This window comes from Caretta caretta, chromosome 6 (assembly GCF_965140235.1).
Source record: "Caretta caretta isolate rCarCar2 chromosome 6, rCarCar1.hap1, whole genome shotgun sequence".
Taxonomy (NCBI): Eukaryota; Metazoa; Chordata; order Testudines; family Cheloniidae; genus Caretta; species Caretta caretta.
This window is the reverse complement of record NC_134211.1, coordinates 6,939,947-6,953,837: the sequence shown is the minus strand read 5'-3', so window position 1 is coordinate 6,953,837 and position 13,891 is coordinate 6,939,947. Positions and strand designations below refer to the sequence as shown.

Genomic DNA, 13,891 nt, shown 5'->3' with positions numbered 1-13,891 from the left:
TTAAAATAGGGTTCAGAGTAGCAGCTGTGTTAGTCTGTATTCGCAAAAAGAAAAGGAGGACTCGCGGCACCTTGGAGACTAACCAATTTATTTGAGCATATAAATAAATTTGTTAGTCTCTAAGGTGCCACAAGTATTTAAAATACTTAGTTTTAAAACAATGTTTAATTTTTAATGCTGAACTCATCAATTTCATTTAAGGTCAGGTAGGATGGGTATCTGAGGTGGACACACATTGAGTATATATCCCAAACAATTCAGAAAAGCCAATTTTGGGAAAAAGCAATCCAAAATATTTCTGGGTCCAGTGTATCCATAAACATTTTTTTAAAAGAAATAATGTATTGAGGTTGAGCTGCTAAAAGCATGTTCTCTACCTGTTGATTTGAACCCATCACTTTCCTCTTTGAATCCCTCTGCTCACTCCTAATCTGATATTCAATCAGATTTAAATTATTGGTCACCTTTTCAAGGAAACTCTGTCTCCTACCTAGACGAGCTTTACCTTGTAAAGAATTCCATTTCATTGTGGCAGACAAGAGTAAATGTTGACCACAGTCTTTGTCCTGTAGCGTTAGTTGATTTTTTTAGATACACTAGGCCAAGGCCATTGAGCACCTTGAAGATAAAGACCAAGATTTTGAACTTGAATGCTACTGCATTTCAACCCTTGGAGTGTTCACTTGGTGCATGGGGAATGGGATTTTTTTAATCATGAGGCATTTGTGTTTCATCAAAGAAGAAAATCAGGTTTTCTCCAAACGTTACTCCTGGAGGAATTCTGTACTACTGTAGGCATGCATAATTAATGAGCCATGCAGATCTTTAATTTTTTGTGTAGAAATAAAAGCTTCTGCCAAAATGTTGCTGCATTCCACGTTTTGCCCACCAGAGGGCACTGTGTCACAAGAACAGCAGCAGATACCCGCAGAAAATAATAATTACCACTGGGGGGGGGGGCACAGGAGAAAACCTTTTGTAGTGATAAGCAAGGTGGGCCATTTCCAGCAGTTATCAAGAAAGGTTTTCTTCCTCCCCCCGCCCCCCCCCACTCTCCTGCTGGTAATAGCTCATCTTAAGTGAGTGTGTATGATAACACCCATTTTCTCATGGTCTGTGTGTATAAAAACATCCTCACTGTATTTTCCACTGTACGCATCCGATGAAGTGATCTGTAGCTCACAAAAGCTTATGCTCAGATAAATTGGTTAGTCTCTAAGGTGCCACAAGTACTCCTTTTCTCTCAGCAAAGGTAGGGATGGAGCCACCCAAGAGCAGCCCTGACCACCCCTGCTTTGGTCCACAGTGTGTGGAAAACCTACTAATAACATACACAGGTGAGTTCACAGCATGTCATGATCAACAGTAGCGAGGTCAGTGGCTGATCTAATCACATCAACACGAACCTTAATTCTCAGTTACTCTGAGGCTGTTTATAAATGTTTATATCTGACCGGCTGGTCCTGCCCTCTTCTGTCTAACATTCTGACCAACAAGTTTGCCAAGGGTTTCTTGGCTCCCATAGCCCAGCAGACAGAGAAGTGACAGCTGCAGTGTCTATATTTAATATGTAACTCTCTGACGATGGATATTTGTATAAAAGATCTGGTGGGATCAAAATGTTAACTCCAACACAGCACTTGCTTCCAAGCTTTCTCCCTTGTGGGTGACTGGAGAGGAAGCTTTTGTAACAGTTATAAGGGTTTATACCTTACTGCTTGTGATAATATTGCTTGTGAAGAAGCCCAACAACCTCCAATAAAAATATATAGCATAGGTGTTAGCTAGAGAGCAAATCTAAGTCCTACTCGTGTACCCCACTCCCCAGAGCAGGGCTAAGGCTCACTGGGCTGTACACTGCAGCTGGGAATGTGGGAGGGAGGCACTCGGGCTGTGCGAAACCTGATTCAAATAATAATGGAGATAAAAAGAAAATGACTGTAATATCACAAAATCGCTGCCCCTCAGACCTTCCTCCCTTCCTTCTCCCCTGCTCTGTCCTCCTCACTGCATCCTCCCTTCTCTTGTCTTTCTGTTTAGTTTCTCCCTTCCTAATTAAACCCAGTACCACCACTGCCAAAAAACACACATCCCACTGGACTAACATGGGGTCTGCTGCCATCCCATTGATGGTTCTGTCTGTGAGTTATATCGCTTCCCCCTACCCTGTCTTTGTCTGGTCTATTTAGAATTGCTCCTCAGACCAGCACTGTCTGCCACCCTCTATTTGTATAGTTTCCAGTACAACGGGGCCCCGATCTCAGTTGGTCACCAGGTACGACTGCAACACACATGATTGAAACTTCTTCCTCTTTGTTATTGATCTCAGTGATAAAAGAACAGATCATTTGTTTCAAGACCCCAAGTTAAGGAGGATTCTCTACTGCACGGCATGATGGCATGTGACTAGAAATGTGGGGAACAAACACTCCCCACATCTCTTAGGTTTGTCAGTAGCATATAATTACAGATTGACTGTAGGGTTGCCCTGGAGTCTCCAGGAATTAAAGATTAATCTTGAATTAAAGATTATGTAACATGAGGAGTTTACCTCCAGGAATACATCGAACTAAAATTGGCAACCCTAGTGACTGACTAGGCTAATAAATGAGTCACCTCCCCAAGAGTGGAACTCTAGCCTGATTGCTAATAACTGATCCAGGGCTGTGCCTGAGGGGAAAGGGAGTGATGTGATTGGCCTAGGTCTGGACTGAACCCACTCTGATCAACTCAGTTCAGTTTTGCCAGACACAATCTGATCATCACTGTTAATTCTGTAGACTTAGTCACAGCTCAGTAGTGACCTGGCCCTGCCATACCAGCATCCTGGCTGGGAGCACAACCCTGGGAGCAGGGGGAGAGCAGAAAGATATGTGTCCCGAAGCAGCTGCTCTTGCCCTGCCAGTCACACTCTCTGATGAAGGACAGTCTGAACCTGAGCTCAAACCCTTTCAGTTTCATCTTGGTTCACGACTGGATACAAACAGAGCCTGTGATGGTGCCAAGGGTCACAGGAGAGGGGGATGATGTGCGCTCTTTAGGGATGTGACTTCTTCTCTTCTGCCAATTTCCTGTCAACCCAGAGGGACACCGGCCAGCGGCTCTCCCCAAAATACTTCTTGAAATGTCTGACTTACTATAAGCGTCCACTGCATAATACAGACACTTCCTTGGGGGATGGGATCTCTTTAGATTCTCACACAGACTGTGAGGTAGATACGAGGCTGGCCAGGCTAGGGAATTAGCTCTCGCCACTCAGGAGCACCCTCTGCAGGTGGTGTCTTGCCCACAATTACCTGCCCTTTTCCAAGCTCCACCATATTAGGCCCTGCATCCCTCCCAGACCATGGTGCACTTTCCTGGGGTACTGCCCTCTGGCGGTGCCCCACTCTCTGGGTGCTGCCCCTCCAGGAAACTGGCTACCCCTAATCCCACCACTCGCCTCAGTGACCCACTGCCGTTCTTCACCTAGCCCCTTCCCTCAGGGGCAAACTGCAGTCTGAACTGGCCACTCCTCATCAGCAAGGGGGGTGGACCTGCTGCCTCTTCCTCCCCGGCTGCCCCTCCCCAGCCCTAATACCTCCTCACGGCCCTGTATCAGGCCCTCAGCCTGGGAGTTGGTCAGGCCAGAGCTACCCTAGCTCCCCCTGACCTTCCCCAGCACTGCTCTGTCCAAGTACCTTTCCCTGTCTAGGCAGCCAGCCCCATCACCTCATTCACTTTTCTCATTTTTTTTTCAACAGTCCCCCTGTGCAGCCTCGTACATCCTGCCATATCAGTACCCCGACACAGGCCTGTGGATAAGGCTGATGTTGCAAACTTTATGTTCTGGGTTTAGTGTATGTGTCGAAGGGGGTCACACACTAGGTTGCTACTGTCGGGTGAACTTATTTCACACCCCAGAGGATCCTCACATCCCTCCATTCCCACCCACAAGCTTCCTGCACGCCACGCTCCCATGCCCCTCTATTTCAGGGGCTCTGTGTGCCCCCCAAAGTCCCTCCTCCTCCCATACTACACCCCCCCCCCCGTTTTCCCCTCCAATGACAGCAGCTCTGTGTGACTCCCATTCCCCCCATACCAGGGGCTTTGTGTACCCCATTCCTCACTCCCCCCATTCCTCCCCCAATAGCAGGGGTTCTGAATGTGCTCCCATTCCCCTACCCCCGCCCCATTTTCCTTCACTCCCTCCATACCAGACTTCCCTAATCTTCCCCCCACCAGGAGCTCTGTGTGCCCCCCATTACTCCCTCCCTCTAAACCAGGGCCCCCCTTCACTCTCAGGCCAGCTCTGTCTGCTCCCCATTCCCAACTTCCCTCCATGCTAGGGGTGCTATGTGCCCCCTTCCCCCTATACCAGGTTCTCCTAATTTCATGCTGTCTGGAGTGGCTCACAACTGTGAGTGCCAATCTCAGGGCAGACTGTCAGAAAATAGGGCAGAGAGCCCAACATGGTGGTGTGTTTTATAATTAGGGTGACCATATTTCCCTATGCTGGATATGAACACCTCGTGAAATTACTCGTGAGTTCACTGGCAATCAGTCAGAACTATGCAGTACAAACATTCAAATTAGCATCAAGTTGACTGAGCCTCCATTAAAAAGAAATACTGCCTAGTTGGATTCTTTTTATTTACCTTCTTATCTTTAAGGCTTTAGGGTTCACATTTAGGGGTGTGTGACACCCCCCCACACACCTTCCCACACTTGCAGGGTGAGGTGACACACACACACGCCCATACACCTCTCTCACACGGGTGTATGTGTGTGTGACTGACAGACTTGGCCCTTTCCCTGCCTGGTGCTCTTTGCCCTCCATGCCTTGCTGGGCCCCCGGGTCAGACCTGCCGCTCCTGGTACCTGGTGCCACATCTTACCAAGGCAACACATGGATGGGGGCACGCAGGCTCACATGCCTCCCCCCATTTCTGCAAGGGCTTATACCAAAATGTGGCATGTGGCCACCAGCAGCCTTTTGGCACTGTGCAGGAGGGAAGGGCTAGGAGCTGCTTCCAGCCACAGAGGAGGAGTAGAGGGGAAGTGATGACCTGGCCCTTGTCTTTGCAGAGCTCATCTCATCTTGTTCCCCCCACCGTGGCTGGAAGCAGCTTGTCCCTTCCTGCCCACACAGTATCATAAAGCAGCTAAGACCTCCATGCTGCTGCTGGCCACCAACATAACCTAGATGCCTTCTGTCCCCCCCGGCTACAGCGTGGGAAGGAAGGGGTTAAGCCTTAAGAATGCACTGTGCACCAGGGCCCAGGTAACCTGATTGCAGAGGCTTCAGAGAACCCGGCCAGAGAGGTAGCTCAGCAGGGGAGGGTGCCTAGGGGACAGAGCAGCCCCCACGCTCCTTGGGGGCTGGACCGCAGGGCAAAGAGGGCACTAAGCCCCTGTCCGGGGGCTGCTGTGAAGCCTGCAGGGTCAGGTTGGGAACAGGCTGGAAATTGTTTCCCACCCCAGTCCAGAGCTTAGCGGCTTCCCCATACATGCATTGCCCAGGGCTTTGGCACACGGAGAGCTCGGCTCCTCCTGGCCAGTGTCCCGGGCCGGAGGGTCTTGGGCTTTCCCAGGGTGCTGGCCCAGCCAGAGGCAGTGGGGGAAGGAAGGAGTCTGCCAGCCAGACTGTTAATAAGTGCAGTGCTCCGAACAGGAGCTGGTTCTCCGCACAGCGCTGGGAGTGGGATGTGTCCTGCTGTGTGTGTGTGTGGGGGGAGGGTGATATGGAGGAGCAGCAGGACTTGTGGGGGTGAAGGGGCAAAGCAGGGAGAGGACAGTGAGAGGAGGAGCATGTAAAGGGCCGATGGGTGGGCAGCAGAAGTGACCTATAATCAGCCACTGCCTGGCACCTGCCCGCACTCTCCAGCCACTGCAGCTCTCAGCTAGGGCTGGCCAGAAACGGGACGGGGAGCAGGGCCCTGCTGGTCGAGAGCCAGCTTGCAGCAGGGGCTTTGCTGACAGACCAGCAGGGGGAGCAGCTGGCCCTGCACGCTGCATCTTATCCCTGCCACCAGCTTTACATCCCCACTCCCATCATTGGTCACTGGACCACCCCCTCCCCGCCCACTGGTGAGAGGATGGCTTGTGAGCAGGGACCCATTAGTACTGAAGCATGTGGGGGAGATTGAAAATATGGGATAGTTTGCCCATTTTTAAGAAAAAGTCAGGACAGCTTAAATACAGAATTGTCCCTTTAAAAACTGGACATCTGGTCACCCTATTTATAATTACATTTCACCAAACCAGCAACAAATATAAACTCCTGGATCACTGGACTAGCCTTACCATGGACTTACAGACAGTCTCCTTAAGCTCTCCAGCCCATCTCACCACGCAAACAAACTGCACCTCGTGATAATGGTCACATAAACCAAAAATCACACCACATCAGGTTCCTCCCAGTTCCAAGAAACCAGTCACTTCTCCCTCATCAATTGGTACTCTGGATCTTACACCAAGGACAACATTGGTAGCCAGTGCTATAGTTAACTAACTATAGGTTTATTAGCTGACAAAAAGAAAGGAGTGTTCTTGAGAGGTTAAAGCAGGTAAAATACATTAACAGGTGAGTCAAAGTTTGTGAATCCCAAAGGATAACAGGGGTGTAGTAATTTGCCAGTTCAGGGCCACCCAGAATAGCTCTGGGGATCTCCGTCTTCTTGTTTAGTTATTCCACCCTGTTAGAATCCAAAGAGTCCAGAGATAAAGGATCTTCCTTTGAATCAGTACTTACAGCTTCTTCTCCACACAACAATCAGAGACATGTTCTTACTCACACAATGGCCAATTGCTTTGAATTTAGCACTCTTCATTTGCATTCAATAAGTTACTTAATTACAAGCTTAGACATAATATAACTGCCTACCTTTACATTATAATAAGAATAGATAAATGAAAAGAATACAAGTAACATTCCATTAGTTTCATGAAGTTCTAACATCTGAATACACTCTTAGATTAACACACACTTTGATCTAGGTCTATTTAATTACCAGGCATGCGTAATGTAAATGTAACGTAATAGTAAATAAGATATAGTTAGGCGAAAACAATACAATTAACATCTCCTTTGAGCTCTATTAACACACAAGTGAATTGGCCTGAATATATACTAATACATTCAACTCCTTTGATAGTCACACACAAGTGAATGGGCCTATGGCTCTGGCCTGGCTTTGTCAGCATAACACCTGCCACCAGGAGTTATGTGAGCCCTTCACACCAGGGTCCCGCATTCTCCCCCCATGCCATGGGCTGTGTGCATGCCACTATTCTCCCATCTATACATCCCCATTCCCTCTTCCATCCCTCCTCCACATGATTTTTTTCTGGGAGATGAGTCATTCAGGTGGCCAACATCTTAAACTCCACTGGGATGCCAGGAGCTTCATTTGTCCCTCATATTCAGTTTACTGATTTCCCCTCAAATCAAAAGGGTTCTGGCCATTGGTGCCCAGGGCACCACCTGAAATTTTGGAATTGATCAGATGAGGCATTTAAAAGTTATCCCATTACAGACAGAGAAATGGCACCAAGCGGAGTGTAAAGGCCTTGCATGCCTGGCCAAAAAGTGACATTACTAGGCTTTTTTTTTCATCCCTTGGAGAGGGCAGCATCCACCACTTCCCTTCCTCGCCCATCCCCCCAGCGTAAATGGAGAAAATTTCTCTCACCAATAGCCAGCAAAACTCAGTACAGATGCACGGGGGCAGCCTCTTCCCCATGGTGGGAACTGAGGGGGGCTAGACAGAAATGTGGAGGGCTGCGCTATATATCTTGTGGGCACACGTACATATTTATTTGTCTAACAATGCGCACTTAAATGTCTCTTTTATCCATGTTATCCTCACAAGGAGAATAAAAATATACACAGATCAGTTTTAAACTTTATCTCTGGCAGCTACCTGGGGCAACATTTATTCACAGAAAATCAATAGGAAAAAAAAATTGTACTCAGGATGCTCCTCTGTCAAGACCTCGTCTCACTCTCCTGTAAACCATTTCTCATTTAATTTTCTTTGAAAATTCTTGATCATTTATACACAAAATAAATCAACATCACTCAAACATGGCATTTTAGAATTTCATTTTATGAAGCTCCTGGTTGGCCTGAACTGGGGCTTATACAGTATCTGGCCAACAAGCAAATGAGATCAGGCAAAAATCGTAGGACAGTAAATAGTCAAATCATCGGCATTTATACATCACTGAAAGTCAGGGCAGTGAAGCTCAGCCTTGGCTGTCACAGCTCACTTAAAGCAATTTTAAAATCATGTTTGGATACAACAGGAATTACTGAAATGTTCATTCACATCTTTATAGACACTTTCATCCAGAAGGATCCATTTGGATGTTACAGACAGAGCTGGGCCAAACCATGCCACGCGAGCAGGGGGGAGGAAACCCAGGCAAGTATTAGCCAAAATGGCAGTATGTGACCTTCCAGCTGGGACCACAGATTTCTTAGCACCTTCCTAATTGCCTTCCCTGGCTTCTCCCCACAGCACGCCCATGCAGAAGGGTAGCAGGCAATCACAGGGCGAATAGCCAATGCACCATGGCTTCTTAGCCTTACTAGCCTGGATGAGAGATGTGTGCGGGGCAGTGAGCAGAGCAGAGGGAAAGATCATTCCCAGGGATGGGGTGGGTTTCCCATGGAGCCTCAGTGTCTGTTGGGTTTGTGGGGATTCCCTTTGAAACCTCAATGTCTTTTGGGGTTGCTGGCTGCATCCCTCCCTTCCCCATTACATTATGCTGCAAACCTCCCTCATTGGTGTTTCTGAAGTACTTTTCCCCTCCCATGTGTTAGCCCAGAGAAGGCGAGCATCAGGGCCAGGCTGTTTGGTGTCAGATTAGCCATAAAAGCACAGGATATTGTTCCTTTAAGTAGCAGAAGTGGATGGTTGGTATTCGAGGGCTCTTGGAGGGAACACTCATGTGGGAAAGGTTTGCAGGTCACTGGATGGTACCACTGTATCAGCAAAATGCAGTGGTGAGGACAAATTGGGATTTTGGTGATTTCCTCCTTAAGACAGAGGTGCAGAATCTCCACATCTGGGTCTTTCCCTCCTTCTTTAATTTTGCCATACATTGATATGTGATGTGATGTGAAACGTGAAATAGCATTGTTTCTTTATCTGTTTGGAAGCTGCAACCTGTGTCTGATATTAAAAGAGAATCAACATTACATTTAATGGAAATTAACTTCTGTAATTCTCCATTCACAAAAGAGTTTCTCAGCCTGTTTTTGATTTCAATGTAAAGGCTTCCTTCAGGCTCTCCAGTGCCTGTTCTTTGGTTATTTCACCCCAGTCCTCAGGGAGATCGGCTGGGAGAGCATCAAACTCCTTAGCAAACTGGTGATTGAATTCCTTGAAAACAAACTTCCAGTAATTGGAAGCTGTGATGCTGGGATCTGGCTGGATATGCCAGTCTGGAAAAAAATTGCGATAATCTTTATAAGGATGAAACTCCCCTTTTATCTCCGAACAGCTGAATGTTTTAGTTGAAGCCACAGAAGAGGAGCATATATCAGAGACAAGTATTCTTGTTTTATTCCACCGATATGCCCCTAATCCTTCAGGTCGGTGCACTCAAGTAAAATGCTCGTCATGCGCAGGAGCTCCTGCTTCACAGGGGACTTTACAGAATGGACACTGCTTCCCACAGCCAAACACTCGCTTGAAGATTTCATCCTGGGGCTTCAGAGCAAGTTTTGAGAGTTTTGACTGAATTTCCAGATTTTCAAAAGTGGATAAAACTTGTTTTTCCAGATCAGGAATAAACTGTTCTATAAAAGCTGAAAATTGGTCTGCACTTGCTGTGTGTTTAGACAGTATCACTTCTAAGCTATCCCTGGGAATGACTAGATCCTGCTGCAGCTTTTCACATAAGTTGTCTAAAAAGGCAGAGACTGTCTTAGTCTTCTCACCTTTGGAGTATTTCAGAACATGGCTGAGTTTATTAATTATTGGGGAGAAAATCCTTTTCTCCAAATCTCCCAATCTTGCCTTCTCTTTGTAGAGCATTAACAAGTGTCTCTGTATCTGGGTTTTGATAAAATCTACATAATTCCTTGTGCATTGCACATAATTGTTAAAGTCATTTTCTTCCAACAGCTGCTTCAGAACAAAGAATTGGAAAAAACTCCGGGTGCTGTTCTCAACAGACCATTCACTGCTGAGAATGTCATCCACAATTTCTGTCCCAAGTCTCTTGTTCACATAGTCCACCAGGGCAGGTCTCAGACACTGATCACAGAAATTCCAGGCCCTGTCTTGAAACTCATCCTTCTCTAAGTACAGAGCTTTGAACGTGGAGAGATACTGAGGTTTCAGTTTCCCCAGATGCTGCAGAGGATCATTTTCTTCAATGAATTATTCATGCATCGTCTGAAATGCACAAGCTGCATCCCCCAAAATGTGAAGCTTCAGGTCAACTGCAAAGCAGGCTGTGGTGTGAAGGTTTTGAACATCAGCCTGCTGAAGCCACTTGTTAGTCATCCGCAACAACTCTCTGCAATAAGTTTCATCATAATCTGCTTTGCCATTTACCTTTCTTTCAGTGTAACTATTGCACTCTTCTATTAAGGATTTAGCGAAAGCCTCTGTTTTATGCCAACATTCCTGTGTCAAGAATTCTTTCACACCTGATATTGATAGTGTGTAACCTCTGAACACTTTTAAGTCCAAGTATTCCTTTTTCATTTTGAAATGTTGTGTTTTATAAGCACACAAGCTTTTGGCATCCTGTAACATCTTCCAGACTGCACTGCCCCTATCCGCTAGGTCTCTTTTCAGCTGGAACTCCACATCTTCAAATATGTTGCATCTCTGTAAAGGAATGAGTGATAATTCTGACAATGTTTCTCTCCACATGTTCTCAAATTCCTTCTCCAGTTCATCATTATTTAATTTGCAGTTGCTTTTCCTGCAATGGTTCAGAAGCCCATCCACTTTCTCTTCAATTTTTCTCTTGTACTTTGACAGCATAGCATCTGTTCTGTGTTGGCCTTTTTTAATATGAATCGCTTCTTGCCACTTGCTGAATGAATAACTCTCCAGTTCATTCCTGAGACTATTGGCACTTCTTCTAAAATCTTCTTTGTACTTCTCTATCAGGTGCAGATTTGCTTCTCCACTTTCAAAATACTGTTGTAAATGATTCACAATCTTCTCTGCTTCTTGCCTCAGTTTTTCCTGTGCCTCACTCTTTAGTCTGATTGAAACATTAGTGTCTAGTTTATCTGGTGGCTGATTTTGGATGAAAGTTTCCTTTTCAGATACCCAGAAAGGTATCTCCTTCCGGAAACCCCATTCCCACTCCGCATACTTCACGGACAGCTGGTTATAGGCTTCAGCAACAAGGTTGTTTCTAAAGCTGAAAATGAAGTTCTCATGTTTTACAGCATTCCACAGGCTCCTCACCCATTCAAGAAATTGGGGAAAGTCATTGGGAGTTCTCTCTTGTGAACAATCTTTCAGAAATTCAAACAAATATTTCTTTAATTCATAAAACTTTTGACTGTATCCCAAATTCACTGGAGCCATGGGGAGGGGGGACTCCATGCCACAAAGCAGGAATGTACCAATTGTATTTTTCCAGATCATAATCCATAATATCAGAAAATTTCATCTCCTTGCATTTCTTTTCCATGTTTGCTGCAGCTTTGGTCATTTCATTCAGCTGTTCCAGGAGGTGTTTCCTTTCCCTCATGTTTTGTTCATGTTCAAACACGTCACTGACGTTCTGATGCACAAACTGGCAGTTGGTTTTTTTCCCGATTTTCTCCATTCTGAGAAATGCATAGACCACAATTTGCAGAACATCTTGCATTTCAGTGGCGTTCTCCATGTCCATATTAACAATCGTTATGTCACTAAGTCCAATCACCAGGGTGGCCAGCTCATTGTCATGTTGATAACTATCCTCCAGCTTGGCCAGTTCGGGGGCTTCCAAGCCTTCTGTGTCTATCACCAGGATGAAATCACAGCCCAGTTCCTGCTGAAAGTTCCCTGCCACTTTAATGAGTAACATGAAGGCTCCTCATGTACATCGGCCACTGCTCACTGCAAACTGCAGGCCGAACATGGTGTTGAGGAGGGTGGATTTCCCAGTACTCTGTACTCCCAGCACCATCAGAACCAGCATTTTGGACCTTCCCCCCAGCTTGGCATGAAGCTGTCTCAGAACATCTGTTACCCACTGCAGTGGGATGTTGGAAACGTCTCCATCAATGATCTCCATGGGAAACCCTTCCAGCATGAGGTCAGCTGCTCTGCCTGGGAGATGGGTGAATTGCCTTTGGCTTTCTGCCATTTTACCTTCTTTAACCATTGAGCATTCAGCTTCATAAAACTGCCCCAACGCACTCATGAAATGCTCCACTCCTAAGGAACTGGCAGAGATTAATTTGTCTAACTCTGCAAACATTTTGGGGTCATCTTTTGAGTTTTTGCATTTCTCTTTATATTGATCCCGTAGTCTAGAAAGATTCTCCTGAGCAATGGGATCCAGGCCAAACTTCATCCATTTCAGGAAGTAATGTTTCTCCATGGGAGGTAGTAGTCTTATCCCAGTAATAAATGTAATCAAACCATCAGTAAGATCATGTTTATTCTGCTGAGCACGTAAATCCATTAATTTCTTTTTCAGCTGAGATTTATAGTTCTCAAGTGGGGTGTCTCCTTGCTTTCTCATTCGACACAGCTCTTTATCCACTTCAGCCAAGTTTCTCCATGTCTCCCCTTGGAGTCTCAGCTTTTCCCTCTTGTACTTTGCCACATCTTTGATTTGTGCAGTGATTTCCTTTGCATATGTGTTTGCGGTCTGACATTCCTTGTTATCCTCATCTACCTGGATGCCAATTGACGTGCTGTCTCAGCCCTGGCTTCTATACTCACTCTCTTGGGAGAAGATTTCATTATGGCTGCTATTGCAGACTGCAGAACTTTTACAAATTGTGCCTTATTTGTGGTACCTCCTCCACAGCACATGTGACTTGTTCAGTTTCAGCATCGAGGCTAACTTTTTCAGGAATTCCAGCGTTTGCTTGGCTTTCCCAGCCTGATTATTGAAGATGAAGTATTATTTAGTGGCTGATCCCTGCAGAGCTGATAACAGCGCATATTCTCGCTCACTGATGCTCTCAGTAACTATGAACACTGCTGAGGAGATCTCTGTTAAAAAGCTAAACTGCACCCAATGCGACTCAATATCTCCATGCAGATTTGTAACCGCGACAGGTTCTGAAAAAAGATCTGAATTCCCCATCCCACCAGGGAAATACCAGGAAATCTCAATCAGCCCATCTGTGATTGCCCGTGGGACATTCCCAGACTCCATGTCCTGGTGGACAAAGAAATCATGGTGCTGCTGGGAGGAGCTGAGAACCTCATTGAGGAGGTGGGACTTGGAGAAGCTGCAGTTCCCAATCCGCACAAAGGAAACGGTTGGCACTGCTGTGAGCACCAGGCTCTCCTCTCTGAACCCTCTGCTCTCTGATAGGGAGTGGGGCCTCCACTTCTTCACAATGTCCCTCATGGCCCACAGCAGTAGGGTGCACTTGGGGGCGTTGAGGGGAGGTAGCAGCAGAGGGAGGGCAAACTGCCACATGGACATTTTGGACAGGATCTCCTGCTGTAGGAAACTGTCTGAGCAAAGCAGAATGGCACAGAGAACATCAAGGGGGTGCAGGGAGTCACTGGTGTCTGTGTCACTGAGAAAAGAAAAATCTTCAGGAATATCCAGCTCCTCTTTGTCCATAGTTAGTGTTTGATCAGTGGGTGCCCTGTGCTCAAGGCTTGTGCTTCTTGCCATCCCATTCAGAGCCATGAGCTTCCTGAGGAAATGCCAAGGTAAATCTCCTGTTGTCTGAGGAGGGCAGTTCTTT

The 13,891-nt window shown here is 46.4% G+C and overlaps 1 pseudogene; it reads right to left on the bottom strand.

Annotated features, from left to right (window-relative positions):
- Window positions 1-13,620, bottom strand: part of LOC142072418 (interferon-induced very large GTPase 1-like) — a 35,802-nt pseudogene extending 22,182 nt beyond the window's left edge.
- Between the last annotated feature and the right edge of the window lie 271 nt (window positions 13,621-13,891).